Genomic DNA, 24,444 nt, shown 5'->3' on the forward strand with positions numbered 1-24,444 from the left:
CACATGAGCCTCCTGAGTGGTCCCCCCAGTTCAAATCCATCATGAGTCACTCTGCAAAATTATAATCTGATCATTATTAACTGATGAAATCCATATCGCGTTCTCCAAGAAAGAGGACGAATAGAGTGATGACTCAACTCTGTCTCTTTATTTAGGTCTTCTAAGGCTATTGGAAGACGTTGGCATATGTTCTTCTTAAAGGAAAAAGAAAAAGAAAATCCTGACTTTGCCAGTCCTTTGCTTAAAGTCATTTGCCTACACACGGCGCACAGTAGTCCGTGTGATCTCCTTCAAATCGCCCCTCCCATCGCAACTCCCTCAGCCTTCTTCCCTTAAACATTTGCAGTTTGTAAAAAGCCCGGTACAATTTCAATCCCCTATGCCTTTCTACGTGCTCTTCCCTCTGCCTCCGATGCCCTTCTCCTTCCCTAGCCCATGCCCATTCATCTGTAGCATTCATATTCATCCTGCAGGACTCAGCTGAACCACCTCTGTGAAGCCTTTCCTGATTCTTTTGTCTCACCCCAATTATCCCTATAGCTGAGCTCTTCACCCTCTTCTCTGTGCCCCCCTCTCCCCATCACGTACCCTACATAACATAGAACCTAGGGTCCCAGGCTAGGACAACAGACTATCTGTGTTTAAAACCCAGGACCATGACTTATTCGTTGTGTGATCTAATCTTTCTGGGCCTCCATTCCCTTATCTATACAATCTGAATTGTTATAAACCTTCAGTGAAGTGATTCTTGTTAAGTATGAAACACGGTGCCTGACACATGGTAAGCAGCTAGAAATGTTTGCCACTATGGTTATTATTCTTCAGCACAGTCTAAAAGTACAAGTAAGGTCACCCTCTTTATTTCTTTTTTCCAGACATCCACAGCAAAGTTTTAAAGACCATCAGTGAATCATAGCAGCCTAGGCTTAGGAGGAGCCTCAGAGATCATTTGCTCCAACTCACGTTTAACCACAACAGGTCAACATCATTGTCACTCAGGGTAGAAGCCAGAGGGCTCTGTTTATGTGACCGACAGACCCAAGACAAAACAAAACACTTCGCAAAAGTCATTCTCACAACTTCCTTGAGAAACAGGTGTGAAGCAAGGACTCAGAGCCTCCGTTTTTAGATGAGGAAACTGAGTCACGGAGGTAGTGTGAACGGCAAAAGGTCACACTGTCAGCCAAGAGGGCCAGTTCCTAGATAACCTCCTCCACCCATCAGCTGACAATCTCAAGACCAGGAAGTTGTTTGGGTCACAAATAATGTTCTTGTGGGAAATGAATGTGAGGAGATAAACATGAGCTTATGAGAGCCAGAGCAATAAGGTAATGTTCAGGTTTTTGTTGTTGTTCTTACTGAACATTTGTTTTCTTTAATTCCAGAAAAGCCTTGTAATGAGAATAGGTGATGAAACATCTGGGGAGGCAGCATGGCCTCAGAGAAAACAGGGAGGAGATGTAATCAGACGGAGCTATGCTTAAATCCCCTGCCTGTCACTGGATGGAAATTTGGACCCATCCTGCAGGCTCTGAGAACTTCGTCTTCATCTGTAAGATGGAGGTAATGGGGCTTCCCTGGTGGCGCAGTGGTTGGGAGTCCGCCTGCCGATGCAGTGGACGCGGGTTCGTGCCCCGGTCCGGGAGGATCCCGCGTGCCGCGGAGCGGCTGGGCCCGTGAGCCATGGCTGCTGGGCCTGCGCGTCCGGAGCCTGTGCTCCTCAGCGGGAGAGGCCGCAACAGTGAGAGGCCCGCCTACCGCAAAAAAAAAAAAAAAAAAAAAAAAAAAAGATGGAGGTAATGGTAATGCCTCCCTTATGGAGTTCTCAGTAGAATCTTAGATGGTGTATCTAGAATCCTTGACACATAAATTCACTCTATAACTAGCTACTATTGTCGTGTTTGGAGTTGTTAGGACAACTGTAAATGTAAACTCTTTAGAAGGAGGTGGAAAGTGTTTGAAAAGATTGGCTTGAGTGTTAAGGAGTTAGTGCCTAAAGGAAGTAAATATTTGTTGAGCACCTGCTATGTGCCAGGCACTGTTCTAGAACTCTACAAATGTGCTCTCATCTTTGTCTGCTCCACGCCAGGCACAGCACCTAGGAAACATTCAATAAATATTTGTTATTTATTGTATAAGTTGAAGGTATGAATTGAATGCATCATTCATTCATCGAATCCCCACAGATATGCCAAATAAATATTATCATTTTCACCTTATAAATGAAAAGAACAGAAGCCTGGAGTGAGGAAACCCCTCCTCCCAAGTCACATAGTAAGTAGAGGAATCAGCCAACCCTTTGAAAGTGTTTTTAGCTAAAACACAAAAGATGGGATGGATATAGCTAAGGCAAGAGCACAGGGAAGAGAAGTCTAGGTCGAGGAAATAGGCCATGTGAAGGCTGTGAGGTTGGGTGGAGACCAGCATGTTGGAGGGGCCAAGAAAAGGCCAGTGTGGCCTGAGCACATGGACCGTGGTCTCAGATGAACTTGAGGAGCGCGTGAGGGTCAAAGCAAGTAGGAGATTATGAGCTTCGGTCAAGATTTTGGATTTTATTCCAGGCACAAAGGGAAGCCTTTGAAGCATTTGAAGCAGAGAAGGGACATGATTCAAATCTCGTCTTGGTGCTGTTTTGAGAATGGCCAGGAAGAGGGACAGAGTAGAATCGAAGAGGATATCGTAGCAGAAGCCCAGGCAAGCATTGCTGTGGCTGGGTCCCAGGTCGAGGGCAGTAGAGAGGGGGTAAAGTGGAGAGTCTGGAGGAAGCTTTGGTTAGTAGACCCACTAGACCATGCTGAAGGTTGACGTGGAAGCTTATAAAAAAGTGACAAATGAAACTCATTCCTCTGGCCTAAGCCGTTTCCTGGGGCTTTAAGCTCTAGATGAAAAGCAGGTGGAGAGAAGATTAAAAGCCTTATTGGAGCATTTTAAGGTTGAAAGCCTTGTGAGACATCCAAGTGGAGGTGTTGGGATGAGACCTAAAGGCTGGCTGGAGACCTTCCTTAGAAAGTTCTTCATGTAAGGATGGTATTTGAAGCTGTGGCAATGTATGAAATCACCTTGGTCTGGAGTGGAGGACAGGGGAGTTCAATATAACATAAGAAGTGGACCAAAGCCTGAGGAACACTAATATTTAGAAGCTGGGAGGAGGAAGAGAAAGAGGAGGAGAACAGTAAGAAGCAATTAGTCACCAAGGAGGAAAACCAGGAGAGTTTGGGATGTTTCAGAAACCAGGACCAGTCAGAATGGCCATCATCAAAAAGTATACAAATAAATGCTGGAGACGGTGCGGAGAAAAGGGAACCCTGCTACACTGTTGGTGGGAATGTAAATTGGTGCAGCCACTATGGAAAACAGTCGGACATCCTTAAAAAAAACTAAAAATAGAGCTACCAAATGATCCAGCAATCCCAATCCTGGACATCTAACCAGAAAAGACAAAAAACTCTAATTGGAAAAGATGCATGCACCCCAATGTTCATAGCAGCACTATTTACAATTGCCAGACGTGGAAGCAACCTAGATGTCCATCAACAGATCAATGGATAAAGAAGATGTGGTATATATAGGCAGTGGAATATTAATCATAAAAAAATGAAATATTTGCCATTTGCAGCAAAATGGATGGACTTAGAAAACATCGTACTAAGTGAAGTCAGACAGAGAAAGACAAATATTATATGATAACACTTATATACGGAATCTAAAAAAATAATACAAGTGAACTTATTTACAAAATAGAACAGACTCAGAAACATAGAAAACAAAACTTATGGTTACCAAAGGGGAAAGAATGGGGGGATAAATCAGGAGTATACATTATCAAGAGGAAAAAAAAAAAAAAAAGAAACAAGGAGAAGAAACTGTCGTCGACTCAAAGGACATAGAAATCTAGAATAGAAGGTCAAGTCAACTTGTTCAACTGCCTTGTTTTCATATGGGAATCTGCAACGCAGATAGGGGAAGTGGCTTACCAAAGATCACACAATAGATAACCTCAGAAGAACTTTCTAACGATGAGAACTATCACCCAGGAGTGAAATAGACTCTCCTTAGGCAGTGGACACTTTGCCACAAAGAGAAGCTGGATGGGACAGCTGGATGCTGGAGGACAGTCCTGTGTGTCATCAGGATGATAGGGAGGGGCAGGGGCTGGGCGGATGACGGTGGAGGAGATTTCTCTCAATTCTAAGATTGTAAAATGGGTGGCTCTCAAATATAACTAGAACGCTTTGGATCCCAGGACCCCAGCGGTCTCTTTCATGAATGAAAACGTCAAGATCCATAAATACAAATAAATGACGCTGTTGATGAGCAATAGAATATGTGCACAAATCCGTTTACAAAAGCACGCATCACAGAAATTTCTTACTGATGCTCTCTAACGATGCCAGGAAAGAGATAAATTGTATTAGCGGGCTTCCATCTGGCTCCCCACCTGTTGGGGAACCTCCGTATCTGTACTGTGATTGAAAAGTATCAAGAGCTTAGAGATGGAAGATTCTGCATCTCCAGTGTCCCATGAACTCAAGATGTGAATCCCAGATCCCACCACTCGCGGGAGCTCAGGTCCACGGTCCCCTCCAGGATTCGTGGGCTGGGGCCTCTGTGCAGGCATCTGCAGAACAGAGCGCACGGCCTTCTGTAAGTATTATCTTCATAACTTCTCTACGAGATAAGCGGGTGAAGCAACTCATCCCCAATGCTTGGAGGGAAGTGGGGAAAGATAAGGCCACTGAAAGAGCCCTCAGAAGTAAACCCCAGAAAACCTTTAGAACATTTTAGGAGTGGGGCTAAGTAGCTCTTTCACTTTTCTTCCCTTTGTCACCACTTCTATCTTCCTATGTGTTTTCTCCTTTCCTCGTTCTCTTCCCTCTCCTTCTTCCCTTCCCTTCTCTTCGGCCCAAGTGTCCATGTCATCTGATCACTTTATTTAGTCCCAGATGCTAGGAGTAGTACAGTTTCTAACATGACAAAGATCATGTGGTCCCTAAAACACAAAAGAAGGAGGTAAAGGTGAGTATGAATAAAGACAAATTTTTAACTGTACAGAGGATGAAAAAACGAGAGGGAAATCACACTAGGGACAGTGATTCTATTTTCTATCTTCTCCTAAAGTAACAATATGGGGTGAGGGGCATTAGGAAACTGAGGAAGAGCTGTGGAGTGGAATAAGAGAGAGAGCTGGCCAAGGGCCACCATGAGGAATATTAGACGGCACTGGGCATCAGTGAAGTCGAGATGCTGTGAAATCGTGGTGACACCAACCAGCCCAGCTGTATGTTTTGCTCCAGTAATGCTCAGAGGCCAGGGTGCAGGAGGAGAGAGCTGTGGAACTGACCAGCTTGGGGGTTTTGGTGAATGATTGTGGCAGACCACCAAGGAGGCAAAGGCATTATCAAGAGAAGCCTTCTGATAATCAACCAGGAGTCCAGGTTGAGTAGGGACACAGTCAAGGTGAGAGCCACTGACTGACCAAGAGGAAGATAGATGGGAAAACATGAAGGGCCCAGACATTTGGAAGCCAGAGTCAGAGGAGGAGAGACTGAAGGTGAAGGTTTCAGAGGTGGAGGTGTTTGGTGTTGACATTGGACAGAGTATGACAATGGGGTTGGGATGGAGCAGAGGTGAAGACCACTGGAGTCAAAAAGGTCAAAGAATGAAGAAGCAATGATGCTGAATGCATTGTTCTCATGGACACTGAGTTCAGTCATGAGGATGGAAAAAGTGAAGTGAAAGGAAAGACACCGAGCCAGGACCAGTCTCTGTGAATGGTGGGGAAGGAAGAACAGCAGTTAAAGGATGGTGTGAGCCCCAAAGGAGAAGCCAACATGATAGGAGGCAGGAGCAACAAATGTCTGAAAGTACCAATGGGAAGTTATGAGGGAGCTGATCCGCCACTGTGGGTCCACCCAGGTGATGTGTTCATGCAGGTCCATGATGCTATTAGTCTCTCTAGTTTTGAATAAGTTGGAAGTCTTCCATAATAAAAAGTTGGCAGAAAATGGACTTTGATGGTATAAGACCAACAAGAAGATACTTTAACGGGCATACATAAATCCTAGGTTCGAGCTCAGAATGGGGGAGGGAAACCAGGTGTCAAGAATTCCTATGAAAATGGTCTGGGAATTTAGTTGGCCCCAAGAACAACGGGCCAGCAAAGTGAGGCATCTGCTATAAAAGCCAATCCAACTTTTGTCCAAGATCCCAACAGGATCCTCTGTGTCTAGGTTTGCTAAGGCATGTCTGGGGTAGTGTGCTCAATTCTAGACCTAGAATTTACAGGGGACATTGTCGAACCCTACTTACTGCCAAGTTCAACCTAGAGAAAATAAGACTCAGTTAAGGATACAGAAGGACACGGTGGTGGACTTTCCAGGGAGGCAGCTTTGGGCTAAATAAAGGGATTTTCTCCACATCAGGAAGTAGCCTGGAACATCACACTGATTCTCGACATTTTTCACTCTATCACCCCTAAGAATATAGGAGGAGGGTAAATATATCCCTTGAGGTACCAGCACAGACTAGAAATGTCTCAGAACTGTGTCTGGTCTTTTAAAACCGTGTGGATTTGCACTCTATTCAATGATATCTTGAGCTGGCAAAGATGATGATCTAGAACCTTGCATTCACCTTGCAGCTAGTCTGCCACTAGCTCACTATCCCATATTGGGGTGTAAGAGGTGACTTACCCCAGGGTTAGACTCATAAACATGTAGACAGAGCTCTTGCCACTTCCTAGCTCTGCATTCTTGAGCAAGTGAGGTAACCTCTATGAGTCTCCGTTTTACTCATCTGCAGAATGGGATTCTTTATATGAACTTTACTGTATTTAGTGAATGGATGAGATACTCTACATAACAATTACAACTGTCATTCATTGAACATTTACTGTGAATTCTGTATAGTCAGTTCTGCTGTAACGCTTACTTGGAAACATGAATTTGTCTCAGCACAGTTGCTGTATTCGAGAACCATTGGAGCACCATGCAGTCTGTGTTTGCTTATGTGAGATTTCACCTACAAGAAACACTGGATGCGCCCAGCTGAACCAAACTATGTAGGAGTGTGCAAAACACCCTTCAAACATCTGCCAGCGATCTCAGTTGCAAACACAGGGTGTGTGTGATGAGCTTCACCTGTGCACATCTGGCATAACAACTTTCCGAGTGATTTCAGATAAGCCTCCTACCGCTACTTCACAATAACTCACAAGCTGCGGCCCTTCGGACACCCACTTACCCAAGTAAAGTTTAACTATCTCTTATGATAAAGTACCATATTTATTATAGTATTTATGCACTGCTTAACCATTTAATGTGTAAAACTGTATTACTGTTTTTTTTTTTCAAAGATTCTTTACTGAAGCAACATGTTTTGTGAAAAAAAGCAAAGTACGAAGCAAATAATTTCAATCTTGCTAAAAAAGATACGTATGCATTGCACAAACAGTATCTTGGGAAGAAACAGATGAATATGTTCAACACCTGCTATCTTGGGCTGATGGGATTATGGGTAAATTTATGGTAAATTTTCCACGTATACAAGGATGTGTACATCTTTTGTATACATCTGTGTACCAAAAATGCACACAAAATATTGTATCGCCGTTTTGTCAGGTTTCTATATCTACCTATCTCACTTGTGACATTTTTAAGTGTTTTTCCCCAATCCCCTTTTTCCCATAAGCCCTGTGGTTTTTATTGTGTGACTTTTTGCATAGCACCGTGATTTTTAGGAACACATATATTTTGTTCTAACAGATCTGGCTGTACTAAGCCATTGACATGCTTTCCGTTTTCACTAACTCAGTGAGATGGATGCTAATATTGTCCTCACGTTGTAGGTACTCAGTAAATGACAGCTGTTGCTGTTACCAATAATATCATGAAGTAAGTCCAGGATTGTAAAAAGGGCCCTTGTCAGCACTGCCCCTTATTGATGGTCAAGTACTTGAATGATCAATGATGGGTTTTTGTTTGGGTGGTGGGGGACCTTCCATTGCTCACAGTCTCCAGTTCTGGAGCTCTCTGGCCAAGGAGACTTAATCGGAGGCCTTGCTGAGCCAGCCCCCTGGCTGCCATTCACCCAACCGACAGGTCAAGCAAGCCCATGGCTTGGCAGTTCCCTCCTGTTCAGACCTGTGGGATGTCTTCTTGATCTATCCCTTCCTCTGTGACTCAGTGACTTCACTGAAAGATCAACTGATCGATTTGCTGAAGAAGTGTATTATGACAACTCAGCCAAGTACTTTCCATAGAATCTACGTAATTACTTATGGCCCAGATGTCTGCAACATCTGTCACTTCCTGTCCTGTGTTCTCCCTGAAATGAAGACCCAGAGTGAGTCACTGGAAGATTCATGCAATGGATTGGGACTTGCTCCAGATGACCATCCAGGTCCCTGTAATTCCCAGTGTCTATTTCTACAAACCTTCCTTTTGGATTGCTTTTTAGGAATAAGCGACCTCTTGAAATCAAAAGCTAAGAAGCTCATTTGTTCATCAGTCAACACATTTGACTGAGAGTCTCCTTCATGCTAGGTTCAGTGCAGGGTACTGGGTATAGAGCTGGAAGCAGCACAGCTGACATCATCTGCCCACATGGAACATACAGTCTGACGAGTTCATAGAAATAATATAACACAGTCTACATATTTTAGGCATGTTTTCAAATTAAATTGTGGGAAATGTGCCCACAGTTCTTCTGTTCATCGGATTTCTAGGGCAAAAGAAATGGCAAGTTAAAAATTTCAGCTTTGTTGCTTTCCAGATGTATCACCTTGAATAGTCTGGTTACACTCTGTAAAAGCTTCCACTTTCTCATCTATGAATGGGCACCATGCCTATATTGAAGTGCTGCTATTTTAATTACAGAGTATATGGTACATAAAGCATCCAGCACAGGGTTAGATGACATCGAAAACATGTTAGTTGTTTGAAGCATGTTAGATGCCTCCCCTTTCAACTCAACTAGCCCTCATCCTTTAGGGTAGCAGGCACCTAGCACAGCGGCCTCCAAGCCAGTGTTTCCTGAATGTTTATCCATGAAGGAGGGCTTCCATTATGCTTGGGATTCTCACTCCAGCCCTGGTCCTTGTGGGTCAGGGTTCAGAAGACTGGGAAGTGTTAGCCTTGGGCTAAGTTTAGGAGAAACAATTGACCAAAACATCTTGGCATGAGATAGCCTCACCCCTCTGCAGCTCTCTATCTGGGCCCCTGAAGAGCCTCTGGTGTTCTGGGTGTGATGAAAACCAGTCAGTCACTTGGATGGGAAAAGAAGCAACAGAGGACATTCCCTGGTGGTCCAGTGGTTAGGACTCTGTGCTTCCACTGCATGGGGCATGGGTTCAATCCCTGGTTGGGGAACTAAGATCCCACATGCTGTGCGGCACAGACAGAAAAAAAATAAATAAATAAAAGAATTTCTTGATGGTGACAGCAGAACATTAAATCAAGTGTGGGACTTCTTAAAAAAAAAAAAAAAAAAAGAAGAAGCAACAGAAGCCATGGCTCTCCCCCATCCACATCTGCTTTGTTCCTCTGAAACTGAGTTTTCTTTATCTCTTAAATGGTCATTTTAATCCATTAATCCACTTCTCGACTGTGTGCGACAGAAACATTTCATCGCTGATTCATTTTTCTCCAGCTAAGGAGGGGATGATTCTGATATCAATCGAATTCACAAAATTTTTTTATTTCATTAAGAAATAAATGATAGCTTATTTTCCCAGCATTGTCAGGAAATGAGTTGTGAGAAACCAACATGTATTACTTGCAAGCTGCAGCTTTAGTTTTGGGTCTAGGTATATCAACATGTGAGAGAATTCCAACTGCAGTATCATCTCACTTCAGTCACTTTTCCTGAGGACTTACCAGAACTGCATTAAAAGATGTTAAGTACACTATGTACTAGGAAATTTAAATACAGTATCTCTAACCTCTCGACAATCCTGGAAAATAAGAATGATTACTCTCAGCTTACAAATAAGGAAATTGAGATCCAGAGAGGTTGAGACCAAAAAAATGCTTACTAGCACATTTCTTGGGATGAGTCAGGAAACAGATGGCCTTTCTTGACTCTTCTGTGTCCCCAAGGAATTCGGGGCCAGAGCACCCAACTATGTTCATATCATTAAACTCATTGAAATTGTGTTCAACAATCCATTTCATTTTTTGTTAAGTGCCCACTTTCCCTGTGGTCAGCAAAGTCCACACGGGTAAGGATGGCATTTGTTTTGCTCATTTGGTCAACAACTATGTGAGTCCCCTGGATGCCAAGCTCCAGTCTCACTGCTGTAGACTCAGTGGTGATCATGGTGGCATTAGGTCCTCGAGACGTTACAGTACAGCACTGAACACTGCAGCCCTATCTCCCAGCTCAGGACCTGGTACACAGCAGGCATTCAGTAAACACCATTCACTCCATTAACGCCTGGAAGTCAGGTTCCCCGCTCCTGAGTCCTCATGTGAACACGCCTCCACCACAGTGCCTCTTGGTGTGTCCTTCACAAGGTCTTTTGTGATCTGGCTACTTCCTCCTACTTCATTCTCACCCTTTACAATGCAGTAGTGCCAAACCAAACAAACAGTAATCAAATAGTGCTCTCTCAGATCTCCCTGACTTTGACCTTGCCATTCCCTCCACCTGCATTGGAAAGCCCATCTGATTCAAAACTCCACCCAAATCCACCTCCTCTCCAAAGCCTTCCCTGATCCTAACTGCAGACCTAGCTCATTCACCTATGCCCTCCTGAAGCATCTGGTTTATACCTGCATTCAGGCATGTATCACAATGTGCTAACATTAGTTATTGCCTTGCTGCTTTTGCAACTAAGCTGTGAGTTTTGGTGGATAGAGAGGCTCCATGTGTCCCTCACTTGCTTCATCTTGTATGTATTAGGAAACTTCCAGCTGTAATAGCCAACCCAACTAAATGGCCAGAAGAGTAAAGACATTTCACAAAATAAGAAGCCTTGGAATAAAGAGACTCCAGGACGGCTTAATTCAAAACCTTAATGAACCCTTCGGGGTCCTCTCCATAATTTCTTTCTGCCCTCCCTGTTAGCAATACATCTCCTTATCCTTACAAGATGGCAACCACAGGTGCGGGCATCACACGTGGACACAGCCATGCCAGCAAAGGAAAAATGTGGAGAATGGAGAAACACCCCCTTTCCGATATCTCTTTTTAAGATTGAAAAACCCTTTCTCAGTCATCCAAGCAGATTCTCCCTTACTTATGGGCCAGAAATAGGTCACATATCCGTAACTAAACCAATCTTGGGCAAGAAGAACGAGACCATCTTGATGGCTGAAACTAATTCTTTTTTCTCCCTCCTAAAGACATAGTTTCAGAGTTGGGTGAACAAAATCAGGGCTCTGTTAACAGGGAAGAAGGGTTGGAAATGGATTAACCTGACACACCAGTAAGTGTCTGCTATACCTCTTGTGACTTTTTACTACACAGATTCACCATTCTCCTAAATAACACAGTTTCGCTGGCTACAGTGAAACTCTTGCTTATGGTAGACCTAGGTCAAGACTGGCTGGTTTATTGGAGGAAGTTACCAGGTCCCCTTTAGCTAGTTTCCACTATGCAGGACAGCTCCATCCAGGTCCTACTGCTTGCTCTGGATTAGTGCTCTGAACTTATTCATTCGCTAAGCAGAAATGTGTTGCGTTCCATCCTGTGACGACTCATGAACAAGGTGCTGGGGACAAAGAAAACAAGCCACAGACCTCATCCTCAGGTAGCTTAGTCTACTGCTCAGTCTCATTTGATTTTTTCCACCAAATATGAGACAGGCAGGGAGGACACTCCCCTTGTACAGATTAGGAAATCGAGTACAAATTAGCAATGTAATACTCTTCCCAACACAGAAGCTCTTCTCCAACAGAAATGATCAGACATATGCAACCAGCCAATTATAGATCCAATCCTTGATTCTGGTCAATTTACAGACAATGACTCTATCTGAGATCTACTCCATGAGATAAAGTGGAAGATAAAGCATCTCATCCTGTGAGATGTTCCTGGCAAGAAAACGGTTCTAGGGTCAAATAATTTTGTGACATGCAGCCTACTAGCCCTACCGTCCCTTGAAGATTCACAAATCACTTTAATGCACTTAAGACTCTGAGAAGTCCTTCAATAAATAAGCTAGTTCAGCTCAGTTGGTCAAAATTGTATTTGCTCACAGAGCACTTTCTCATTTCATAACCCCTCCTAATATCATTCATACATTAAATAAATAGTTATTGAGCATCTACTGTGTGACATGCACTATATACTTTTGAGCAAAAAAAAACATGCCTTCATGGAGTTTATAAAGTAATGGAACAAAATTCCACACTACCAAGAACAGTGCTTACTGGGGTAATAAATATCCATATGGAATTTTATGGTTTACTAAGTATTTTTATAACTAATTATTTAAATTGATCCCCATAGGTATTATTATCAATCCAAGGTGGCACAGATGAGAATCAAATCCAGGACTATCTCCCTGAGAGATTATTATCTACATCATCCATGTGCTCCAGAATATCCTTGGACATATTTGTCAGATGTAGGTACAGTAACAGGAAGCATCAAAATCTTGGTAGTTTAAGAAAACAAGAAACCTAGAGGGGTGGGATTGGGAGGGTGGGAGGGAGACGCAAGAGGGAGGAGATATGAGGATATATATATATATATATATATATATATATATATATATATATGTATAACTGATTCACTTTGTTATAAAGCATAAACTAACACACCATTGTAAAGCAATTATACTCCAGTAAAGATGTTAAGGGCTTCCCTGGTGGCACACTGGTTGAGAGTCTGCCTGCCAATGCAGGGGACACGGGTTCATGCCCCAGTCTGGGAAGATCCCACATGCCACGGAGCGGCTGGGCCTGTGAGCCATGGCCATTTTTTTTTTGTAAATAAAAACAAGAAAAACGTATTTCTAGATCATGTTGCATGTTGATGGCTGAAGGACAGCAGTGGTAGATCTGCATAATGGACTAAATGTTAAGTCCCCCACAGTTTGTGTGTTGAAACCTAATGCTCAGGTTGATGTTATTTGGGGGTGGGGGCCTTTGGGAGGTGATTAGATCATAAGGGTGGAGCACTCATGAATGGGATTAGTGCCCTTATAAAGGAGGGTCCAGGGAGATCACTCATCCCTTCCATCATGTGAGGACACAGCAAGAAGACAGCCCCCTATGAACCAGGAAGCAGACTCTCACTGGACACTGAATCTGCCAGCACCTTGATCATGGACTTCCCAGCCCCCAGAACTATGAGAATAACTTTCTGTTGTTTATAAGCTACCAAGTCTGTGGTATTTCTGTTACACAACCTGAACAGTCTAAGACACTCTGCTCCATGTGTCTTGGCATGTTGGGATCAAGGAACAGCCTTTATGTGTAGTGTGCTACTCTCATGGCAGAGGGAAAAGACAAGAGAGCTCACAAAAGCTTGTAATGATTCATGAAGACTTCTGCTCAGACATGGCATGTGTCACATCTGCTCACAAGCTACTGACCAAACACAAAGTCAGTCAAGAAGGCAGAGAGTTGTCCTCCTTCCTCCTGTGGGAGACACTGCTGGCCACATGGCATTGAGGAAGGGGGACACATGCAGTCTTTTTACAGGGAAGGGTCAGGGAGTGAGTAATTTTGGATGACAACACAGTGACATGGAAGGGAGAAGAACAGTAGTGTGTAGGCTATAAAGCTGGACTCTGAAGCCAGATCAACCTGAATTTGAGTTCAGCTCTGTCAGCGATTAGCTGGGGGGTCTTGAGGGTGGAAGATAAACTTCAATCCTCAGTTGTTTCATCTATAAAATGGGAATAATGGTGTCTACCTCATCAGGTTCTGGCAAAGATTTAATGAGATAACTCTTAGGTTCTTAGCACAATGTCTGTTATAGTAAAATCCCTGGTGAACGGCACACATATTCATGCCAGAGTTTCCTTTGCATCTAAATTAGTGGTCTGCAAATGAAATCGCATGAGTGCTTACAATTCTTACTCCTCCTTGTGCCATTCTGACCCTCACTCTGCAAGTCTGCATCTCCCAGCCTAGAAGAGGCCACTGGGTCCACAGTGAAGTGAAGGAAGAAAAACAAAGAAAAAGATAATGTGACAGGTGTGACGAGCTGTTCCTTTAGAAGCTGCTTAATCATAGACAAGTCAACCCTAGTGGCATATGCCAATGACATGCCAGGAACAAGTAAATATACCTTGGACTCCTGGTATCCAAATCTGGCTTTGGAAGGAGAAGAAAATTTTCTCAGGAATCAAAAAATGAGTAAGTGAAGGCTTGCAGGAGGAAGGTTAGTGTGGAAGACCCCAGACTCTCTACTACCAGCCTGGGTTACCAGGAGGACCAGCCATTCTCACCCTCTCTACTCAAGGAGGAAAACAGCCCTGTTCCCACAAGTTCTAACTGTTAGGGGCACAGGCTAGGTACACCTCCTTCCTCTTTGATAAGGGGGGCTGGTTTCAGCAACATGAACTCATACCCTTTCAAACTGCATCAAGGTCATTAACAATGGAGAGGTTGCCTCACCATTTTCAGTGATGGCCCGTTGAATCTTTGGGTTAAGATGTAGTGTAAGAAGCATCTCGGGGAACCCTGGGACTCCTCCCCTGTTCTGTCAGAGAGAGAGCAGGAGTCTCAGAGTAGCTTCTCTGCTTCTTATAAGAGTGTCTGCAGAGGTTCTGAGTGTCAGGAGTCTAACACCAGCTCTGCAGCCTCTGCAGAGCCCAGTAGCTATGAACGTAGCCTCTTGCATCAGCCAACCTAGCTCAAATCCTACCTGTGTGACCTTGGGCAAGTTACATAACGTATTGAGTTTTGGTTTTTCCATCAGTAAAAATGGGGATGTTCATAGAAGTTATTTTTTCCTCCTCATCTTTCAATCATCCTCACAGCTCTCATTACCACCATCAGACAGGTGACCGATAAATCATCCCCTGAATTAATCTATAAACTGGAATCATTTCTCAAATGAAGCAGCAGGACATCAGAGACTTACTTTTTTTTCTATTTTTTTCCAGCTTTTTTGCGATACTGTTGACATATAACGTATGTAGGTTTAAGGTAGGTATGTATTACAAAATGATGACCAAAATAATGTTAGTCAAAGGCTCCATCCTCTCACATTACCATTTTTTCTTCTTTTTTCTGGTGATAACATTGGAGATCTACTCTCTTAAGAACTTTCAAGTTTTTTTTTTTCTCAATTAATATTTGTGTCTCGAAGGACAACATTTTTTTTTAATTAAAGTGTAGTTTATTTACTATATTATATTAGTTTCAGGTGTATATTGATTCAATATTGTTATAGATTATACTCCATTTAAAGCAATTATAAAATATTGGCTGATATTCCCTGTGCTGTACAATATATCCTCATACCTTATTTTATACATAATAGTTTGTATCTCTTAATCTCCTACCTCTATCTTGCCCCTCCCCCATCCCTCTCTCCACTGGTAACCACTAGCTTGTTCTCTATATCTGTGAGTCTGTTTCTGTTTTGTTATATTCATTCATTTTATTTTTTAGATTCCACCTATAAGTGATAACATACAGTATTTGTCTTTCTCTGTCTGACTTATTTCACTAAGCATAATATCTTCCAAGTCCACTCATGTTGTTGCAAATGGCAAAATTTCATTCTTTTTTATGGCTGAGTAATATTCCATTGTGTGTGTATATATATATATATATACCACATCTTCTTTATCCATTCCTCTGTTGATGGATGCTCAGGTTGCGTCCATATCTTGGCTATCATAAATAATGCTGCTATGACATAGAGGTGCATATATCTTTTTGAATGAGTGTTTTTGTTTTCAAGTATTGCTAATTATAGTTACCATGCTGTGCATTAGATTCCCAGAACTTTTTCATCTTCTAACTGGAAGTTTGTATCCTTTGACCAACATCTCCCCATTCCCTCCACCCCAACCCCTAGCAGCCATCATTCCACTTTCTGTTTCTATGAGTTTGACTTTTTAAAAAAAGTGAGAACATACAATACTTGTTCTTCTTTTCCTGACTTATTTCACCTGGCATAAGGGCCCTCAAGATCTACCCATATTGGTGCAAATGGCATTTTATGGCCAAATAGTGTATATATTTTAGGCTAAAAAGGGACATTAGACCCAGTAGTCAGGCTGGAACCAGGAAGTTTGAATGGATGACACACTTATTGTCCAAACTATTCACATCCTCTTAGCACTACCACCACAATCACTCAGGTCCTGCCCAGGAATGGACCAGCAGCAGATTGAGTTACACAGCTCAGCCCACTGGTACCTCAGACTAGGCCCATCCCAAACCAGCTTCTTAATCTTCTTCCCCAAACCTACCCCTTCACCTGCATTTACTGTCTTGGTAAGGGCACCACTCTGCCCAGTCACCCAACTCAGAGACCTGGGGATTATCTCAGCTTCTTCCCTTACTTCCCAGACCTAGTTAGTCACCAAGTCCAACTGATGTGTGAGCTTTCTCTTCATTCCCTGGCTCTCCTGACCTCATCTCCTCTCACCTGGACGTCAGCAGGTGTTCTCTCCATCCCAGCTCCCTGGATGCTCTAAAACACGGCTGCTGTTGGACTTTAAAAATAAACAAATCATACACGTGTATACAAACAGTCATCTCCCCTGATTTAAAAGGTTGGAGGGGGTAGACTTTAGATTTTGTCTGGCTCTATGTTTTTCAAACTTGTTTAATCATAGGAATTACCTTAGGCACTTGTTAAAAATACTGGTTCCTGGGCTCCACCCTTAACCTACTTACTAGGAATCTCCTAGGGAGGCGCCTGGGAATCTCTTTTTAATAAATGCCTCTTATGATTAGGCAAGGTTAGGAAACACTGACATAGCCTACTAGTTAGAATGAGATTCAGCTGGACTGGCTATAGGTCCAGAATCTCGACATAGAGAGGCTTAAATAATATAAAGATTTCATCATCTTACACAACAGAAAGACTGGAGGTAAGTCATTCTGGGTTTAGTTTAGCAGCAGAGTAACATCACTACACTAGGTCAACACCTTTTGCAATTTTCTTGGCTTTCCCTCGTGGTTACAGAATGGCTGCCACCACTCCATATATCAATCTCACATGACAGTATCCCAAAAGGAAAAGAAATAAAGAGAGAGAAGGCACAAAAGAAGCTTTCCTTCTGCCATTTTTTTCCTTTTATCAAGGAGAGAGATTTATTTTCCCCAGAAGTCCACAAGCAGGGTACTGGTCAGAGGCTGGGTCACACGTTCACCTCTAGTCTAGACCAACAACAGGAAAAGAGAAATGGAATTGCTATGATTATATTAAAGCAATGGTGACTTTTCCCTGTGGCTTGACACACTGCCACCCTAATAAAAACAGGGTTCTGTTAGCAAGGAAGAGAGGGAAATAGCTGTTGGAGGCTCTGGGAATCATCAGTGCTGTTCACCAAATATCTCTAGTTCTCCACCCATTCAAGATACATGGTGGGGTTGCCCTTCGCATCTCTGTCCAGGGAAATGTGAGTAAGAGTAACCTGTGTCACTTCTGGAAATAGCTTTAGGAGCCAGTACAAGATTTACCACATTCCCTTTTCCTACCTTGAAATTCATAGAACTGAATCCAAGGAGCTGGGTCCCTGAATGACAATATGAGAATCCCCTGCCAACCCCCAGTGGACAAGTAAATAAGTAAGAAATAAACCTGTGCTGTTATAAACCACTAATACACAGGGTTATTTGTTACCGCAGCATAGCCTGGCTGGAAAGAGAGCCTTGTAGCCCACACAATCTGGAAGTACAGCATGGAAACACCCGCTGGGAAGACTGCCCAGAAGCACCTGCAAGAAGATTTCATTTGTGGCCGAAGGCATTTCTCCCTTTGAAAGAAGAGAGTGGTACCCATGGAGATGTGGCCATTTTTCTTCCTCTTCCTTGCTAATTCTGCCGAAATCCAGAAGGCAAGTAATCCCTGCAACAGGAGCACTTTACTAAGTGCTTACTATGTGCAGAGGCCTTCAAGTCTATTGTCCTCCAGCAACCCCATGAGACTGCTGTTATCACTCCCCTTTTCCAAATAAGGGAATCGACATTTAAAGAGTTGAAGTAACTTGCTCTGGAATGTATAGAGAGTGAGTGTCAAAGGTATGATTCAAAGCCAGTCCATTTGACTCCTCTCATGCTTGTTATATGACAAGGACCTGTGTCCTGGGGCCAAGGAGAACACCAGCTGTGAAATCTGAGAAGATGTGGAAGATGCCTCTCTTCCCCAGGGACCAGGTGACTCCATGATCGGAACATAGCCCATCAGGTCACGTGGTTCATATGAAGTGCACCAAATCACCAGCAAATGGGACAGATGGAAGTAGAAGCAGCATCCTCCCAAGTCATCCTCATGCCCACACTATTTGTCATCTTCTCTCAGTTTCACCTCTATCCCTCACCAGCAGCTACAGGATGACACCATAACAGCAACAGCATCCATCAAGATTATTTAGGCAGGCCCTGGGCTGGCCCAAATCATAAGGAATACAGAATCTCAGGTTCTAGAAAGGGCAGGAGGGGTGGAATCTAGACAAACAAATGCAACAAAGCTCACAAGGCAAAAGATAACCCTATAGTTGCCATTCACCATCCCAATCTCTATAACGACATATGAAATTTTGTCCATATGGGATGTTCTTTCCAACTCCCTTTTACTACACTATACCTCTAGCTCCCCCATTGGACTGAAAAAGTGTGAATCACAGGGAGTATGTTTTATTCATTTTCACAATCCCTTGAACCCAACCCATTGCTGGTACCAGTGAGTGCTCTGTGAATACACAAATGCATACTATAGCTCAACGGGGTCCTGGATCTTCATGTTTCTACAGCACTTTGTGCTCCTCGACAACTCTCTGAGTCAAGCAAGGCAGATTGTATCCCCCTTTGACAGAGGAGAAATCAAGCCTCCAAAACATCAAGTGACTTGGCCAAGATCACCAGTAAGCAAGGGGTACAGCCAAAAGGAGACCTTGTTAACACGCAGCAGGAGCACAATAAATGTTTACTGAGGAGACAGGAAGAGAGGAGGAGAAATCAAGAGAGAGAGGAAAGACAGAGGTGATCTGGGTCCAACTCCAGTTCAATAGTCTGACCACCTGCTCATGATAATCTGGTGATACCCATGTTGAGAGACTGAATCAATGATTGCTTTTATAGCCAGAAATAAGTGGACACATTTTCACTTTGACGGATTATCAAACGGCAATTTGAGTAGTGTTGTTAGACCGTAGTAGAGATAGAATGAAATTAGATATGCATATCCTCTTTCTAATCATCATTTATACATCAGCTTTGGAGGTCAAGTTGAGTTTAATCTTCCTCAATGGCCATACTTTTGGTTTCAGTCTTCCCATAGTCACTCTGACTCCTGGAACTTCCATTCCAGCACATAATGGGAAAGGCTCGTGTCCAGAGTCTGGGAGGGTAGGGTGGTTCTTTTTTGTTAAAACAAGACAAGGAAGGTTTGTTGTAACACTGGTTTTCCTCAGATATCCAGCCTTGTCCACACCTCCACAAACATACCCTCTTGAATACACTGTTGTAGAGTTTAGGAAACTCCTCCTGGCTCTGCAAACAGAGATGGCTGTTTGCATGGAGTTTTTTGGCAGCCTTAGCAAGCGTGATGTTTTTGTTTTTGTTTTTGTTTTTGCGGTACGCGGGCCTCTCACTGTTGTGGCCTCTCCCGTTGCGGAGCACAGGCTCCGGATGTGCAGGCTCAGCGGCCATGGCTCACGGGCCCAGCCGCCCCGCGGCATGTGCGATCTTCCCGGACCGGGGCACGAACCCGCGTCCCCTGCATCGGCGGACGGACTCTCAACCACTGCGCCACCAGGGAAGCCCAAGCGTGATGTTTGAATCTTTGGAATCATCTATTTTTTATGTTTAAATAAACAGTGGGAGGAAAGGAGAAGGCATCCGTACAATCTTAATGAACAAGATCCCCATTGGTCACCAAAAGAAAAAAAGACGGCTTGATGGGCACAAGGAAGCTATTTTTCTAGTCGTTTTTTCTGCTCAGCTCTCCTGGGAAGAGGAGAGGCTTCTAAATTAAAAAGAAAAAGGATGCTCTGAGTATAATTTTTTTCTGTCATTTCATTGTCTTTGATCTTGCGTTTCCTAAGAAAGAAGCACTTAACCTCGAGTGTCAGATCACTGTTGGAAAATGTATGCTTTATTTTAAGATCCTTTTCTGGTGCATAGAAAACTCTGTGTATCAGGCCAAATCTGTATCTTCACCTATGAACTTAAACAGAATCAAACAGTGGGTGGCGTTCAAACAACCAATATGCTCAGAGCAATTGGCTGGATTCAGGCATATTACTGGATTTTCCATCCACTCTTCATGAATTATTTTTTGAGATAGCAACTATTTCCAAATAAATGTATTTAACTAAATTTAACATCCATAGTGTTTTAAAACCAGTTTACATATGGATACTAAACAAGTGGATTCTCCCTTCACCAAATGGCGGATTCTCCACCAGTTTTTCTCCTGAAGGGAGGTGAAAATCCCCTCCAGTTGTTCAAGCAGTCTATCATGGATCTGTTTGAATTCCCTTTTCAAGTGAACGAAGTGTATTATGTTGCCGTAAGGATACTCCATCTTCTATAATAAATATTCATCTGCATGTATCGTGCACTTGAGCTGCATGACTGATGAACTCCCGCTCCGGAAATGAATGGGAAACTCGCTAAGACAAATGTCACTTTTCAGTACTGTCCTTACAGATAAATTGCAGTTAGATTTAAACAAAGTCAGTCATTTCATGCTTTTCCAACTGGTACTTGATTCAGTTCAGGCAACCCCAAACTCTATATAACAATGCTAACACCCAATTTGATTGGTTGGGCTTTGGCAAGTTCTACCAGGGAACAGTCAACAATTTCTGCTCAGTGGTCTTATTACTGAAATACAATTATGCTAAGTACACTTACCCAGGTATTTATGCAATGTGGCCAATTTAAAATTTGGGCAGGTTCATTCATGGTTGGTAGGAGTATACAAAGGTACAGCTCTTTGGGAAAGCAATTTGGCCACTATGCTATAAAATTGCATTTACTCTTTGACTCAGGAATCCTCTATGGGATTAATCCAAACTATTTGTAAGGGGTCTATTTATTCCCCAGTCCTCTGGGAGATTTTTATGGAGGGAAAATTCTGCACCCTAGAAGAGTCAGATCCTCTCGTCTCTCGTTGCTGTTCCAAATGGGAGAAGAAGACTCTTCTGATGGGTGCATTTGAGAGAGTGGGTCCAACCAGAGCCTTCTCACATGTCAGACTCCCTTTCTCCAGGCTGCCTTCCAGGAGGTTTGTTTTGTTCTACGCTGAGCAAGAAGAGATGTGAAGTTTAATTCAGGGAAAAATGTATTAGGAAATCCGTATGGCTGATGTCTTATTTGCTGTCCATCCAACCCTAGCATCTCTCTCTCACTGTATTGGATCTTGTGAGAGGAAGAGAGAGGTTTCCTATGTTAGCCTTCATCAAACATCAGCAAGTACTAGACTCAAAGATATCCATTGTGGAGTTGTTTATTACCCAATAATGGGAAAAAGTGTAGAAGCATGATCCACTCTAGGTAATGTACAATGTCAGGCAGCCATTACAAATAATGTAAATACAATGTGTAGAATTTGCTCTAAAATAATGAAGCAAAAAAATGAAGGGACAGATAAAACAATACTAGCAAAATATCAATAATTGTTGAAGCCACCTGACAAAAATGTTGGTGTTCATCATACTGACTTCTCTCTAAAACTAATCAGAAAACAAATGAGACGTGTGTCACACTCATTTAACTTCTTTGAAAACTATTTGAATATTTATTTTATATAAATTTTTATTTATTTTTCATATACGGTAATAAATGGTGCTTGTTACCTGCAGAGGAAGTTTTATAACTTGTAGCAGGGCAGAATGGGTAAAGTTTACCGATGTGACCTAGTTCAAAACAGTGTGTACTGAAACATTTAGATCTGGAAAGTGCTATGGAGTATACATGCCAAGGTGTTCACTTTATTTACCGTTTTGAGGAAGTAGGAATTGATACCTTCACTCCTAGGCACCTCCCATTCTGCCCCCATTGAAATGTTGCAGGTGCAATTTTCTTGCATAAGTTTGTAGAGAACTCTTAAAAATAAAGTGTATCTAGACTTAACAAATATAAAAGCAAAACCTCTAACACACAATCCAACAGTTGTGCTCCTTGTTATCTACCCAAATGAGTTGGAACCTAATGCTCAGAAAAGCCTGCATGCAAATATTTATAAGCTTTTTTCATAATTACCAAAGCATGGAAGCAACCAAGATGTCTTTCAATAGTTGAGTGGGTAAATACTCTGTAGTACATCCAGACAATGGAGTATTATTCAGTGATAAAAATAATTGAGCTGTCAAACCATGAAAAGACATAGATGAACCTCAAAATACTGTATTATTCCAACTATATGATATACTGGAAAAGGCAAAATTGTGGAGAACTAAAAGATCAGTGGTATTGCCAGGGACGCAAGGGGAGGAAGGAAGGGATGATTAGGTGGACCACACAGGACTTTTCGGGCAGTGAAATTATTCTGTTTGATACTTTAATAGTGGATACATGTCATTTGTTTGTCAAAACCATGGAATGTACAAGGCAAAGAGTGAACCCTAGTGTAAACTGTGAATTTCAGTTAATAATAATGTATCAATATCAGTTCATCAATTGTAACAAATATGCCATACTAATGCAAGAAGTTAATAATAAAATAGAGAGCGGGAGTTGGGAGATATAAGGAACTCTACTTTCTGCAGAGTTCAGTAGACCTAAAACTGCTCTTGAAAGTGGTCTATTAATTTTTAAAAACTGATAATTCTAACACGATGGCTGCAATATCATGTCTGCAACCAAATACACAGAGATAGCATCAAAAGTGGTTAAGAGGTCAGTGGAGTCAGCCAACGTGATTATCAGAGCATCACTTCTCTAACACAGTCTTTTCATGGCCAAGGCCAAGAGAAGTCCTCAGTGACATCTGAGACTGCTTCCTTGGGTTCTGCCAGCACCTGCAGTTCCTTTACCTCTGGGAAAACTTAACATAGTTGGGAATGAGTCAGTGGGTAAAGCGTTTGAAGACTTAAAGCCAGACAACTCATACATCAACAGCTATCATCTAATCGATGATACTAGTAATACTTATTAAGATTAAGCAGCAAAATCAAAATGCTTACACAGTACTGAATTCATAAAGGGAAACACAAGGATGCAAAATCTTGTAGGAATGAAACAATGATGAGAGTATGTTCTGAATTGAGTGTTATGATTAATATCTGACGCTGGATACCTGCGGTCCTAAAAAAAATCATTATGTGTGAAATTTGATTGCAATGACAGTTAAAACTGCACTTGAAAATGTAACAGGGAAAAAAAAAGAAGACAGGCAGAAAAATTCAAAAAGAGAGTTGTGATGTCAAGATGCTGCAATGTGTGTGATTATAACATGTCTATACAACTTTCACCATTTAAGTACATTTTGTAGGGAAGTTGATCATCAATCATTTGATTGTTAAACAATGATTCTATGTAAGTACTGTGCATTCTTAGGAATTGAATCCTTGGGTATGGAAAACATCTTTTACGTCTCAGGCTCCAATATAAAATGAGGAAATTAAGCCCAGAAATTTGCTGAAGTCCTCTCATTAGTAGAACCAGGACTAAAATGCAAAGCTTGGTTCTTAATTCTTTTCTTAGGGAAACATTTCTAACATTGACTGTACCAGCCCTTATTGAAATTCTTGTCTACAGACCCCACTAGACTGTGAGAAATGTTCTTCTGATTCATTTCTGTCACCAGTACTCCTGATACATAACAGGTGCCCAATAAACGAACAAATGATTTCTATTCAATAGTGCCCAGGCTTGTCTTTGAGTTGATCCCTCACCAAAAATTGTCAATTCTTTGACACCCGGCCTGATCTCATCTTATATTCTTTTAGCGTCTTTCTGAACACACAATATAAGGCTAGGTAAACTGTCGAAGACTTGATTGATGTCTGAAGAGAAATTTAAAACTGACCAATTTACCAATTCATTTGGCCTCATTGTGGTTCATTGCCCTTGAGCATTTTAAACCTTACAGAGTTACAATAATGCTTCACATTCTATGTTCCAGAGACTGTATGGGGCATTTTATGTACAATTCCTTAGTCATCACAGTTCTATGCCGCAAGTATTGCTTATGCCTCTATTTTCCAGTTGAGTGAAATGAGGTACAGAACAGCTAAGTCCAAAGTCCACTAAGAAGTAAAGCAGGAATTCAAACCCAGACCCCAGAGCCCAAGTTCATAGGCATCACTTTGTCACACCTGTTCCTTACAAGTAAGGTCTTCTCCGGCAGAAT

General features: G+C 42.3%; 1 pseudogene; it reads left to right on the forward strand.

Moving 5' to 3' along the window:
• Positions 1–2,425: 2,425 nt before the first annotated feature.
• The window catches only part of LOC116742248, a 103,733-nt pseudogene continuing 81,714 nt past the window's right edge, over positions 2,426–24,444 (forward strand).

Source organism: Phocoena sinus, chromosome 17, assembly GCF_008692025.1.
Source record: "Phocoena sinus isolate mPhoSin1 chromosome 17, mPhoSin1.pri, whole genome shotgun sequence".
Classification (NCBI taxonomy): Eukaryota; Metazoa; Chordata; class Mammalia; order Artiodactyla; family Phocoenidae; genus Phocoena; species Phocoena sinus.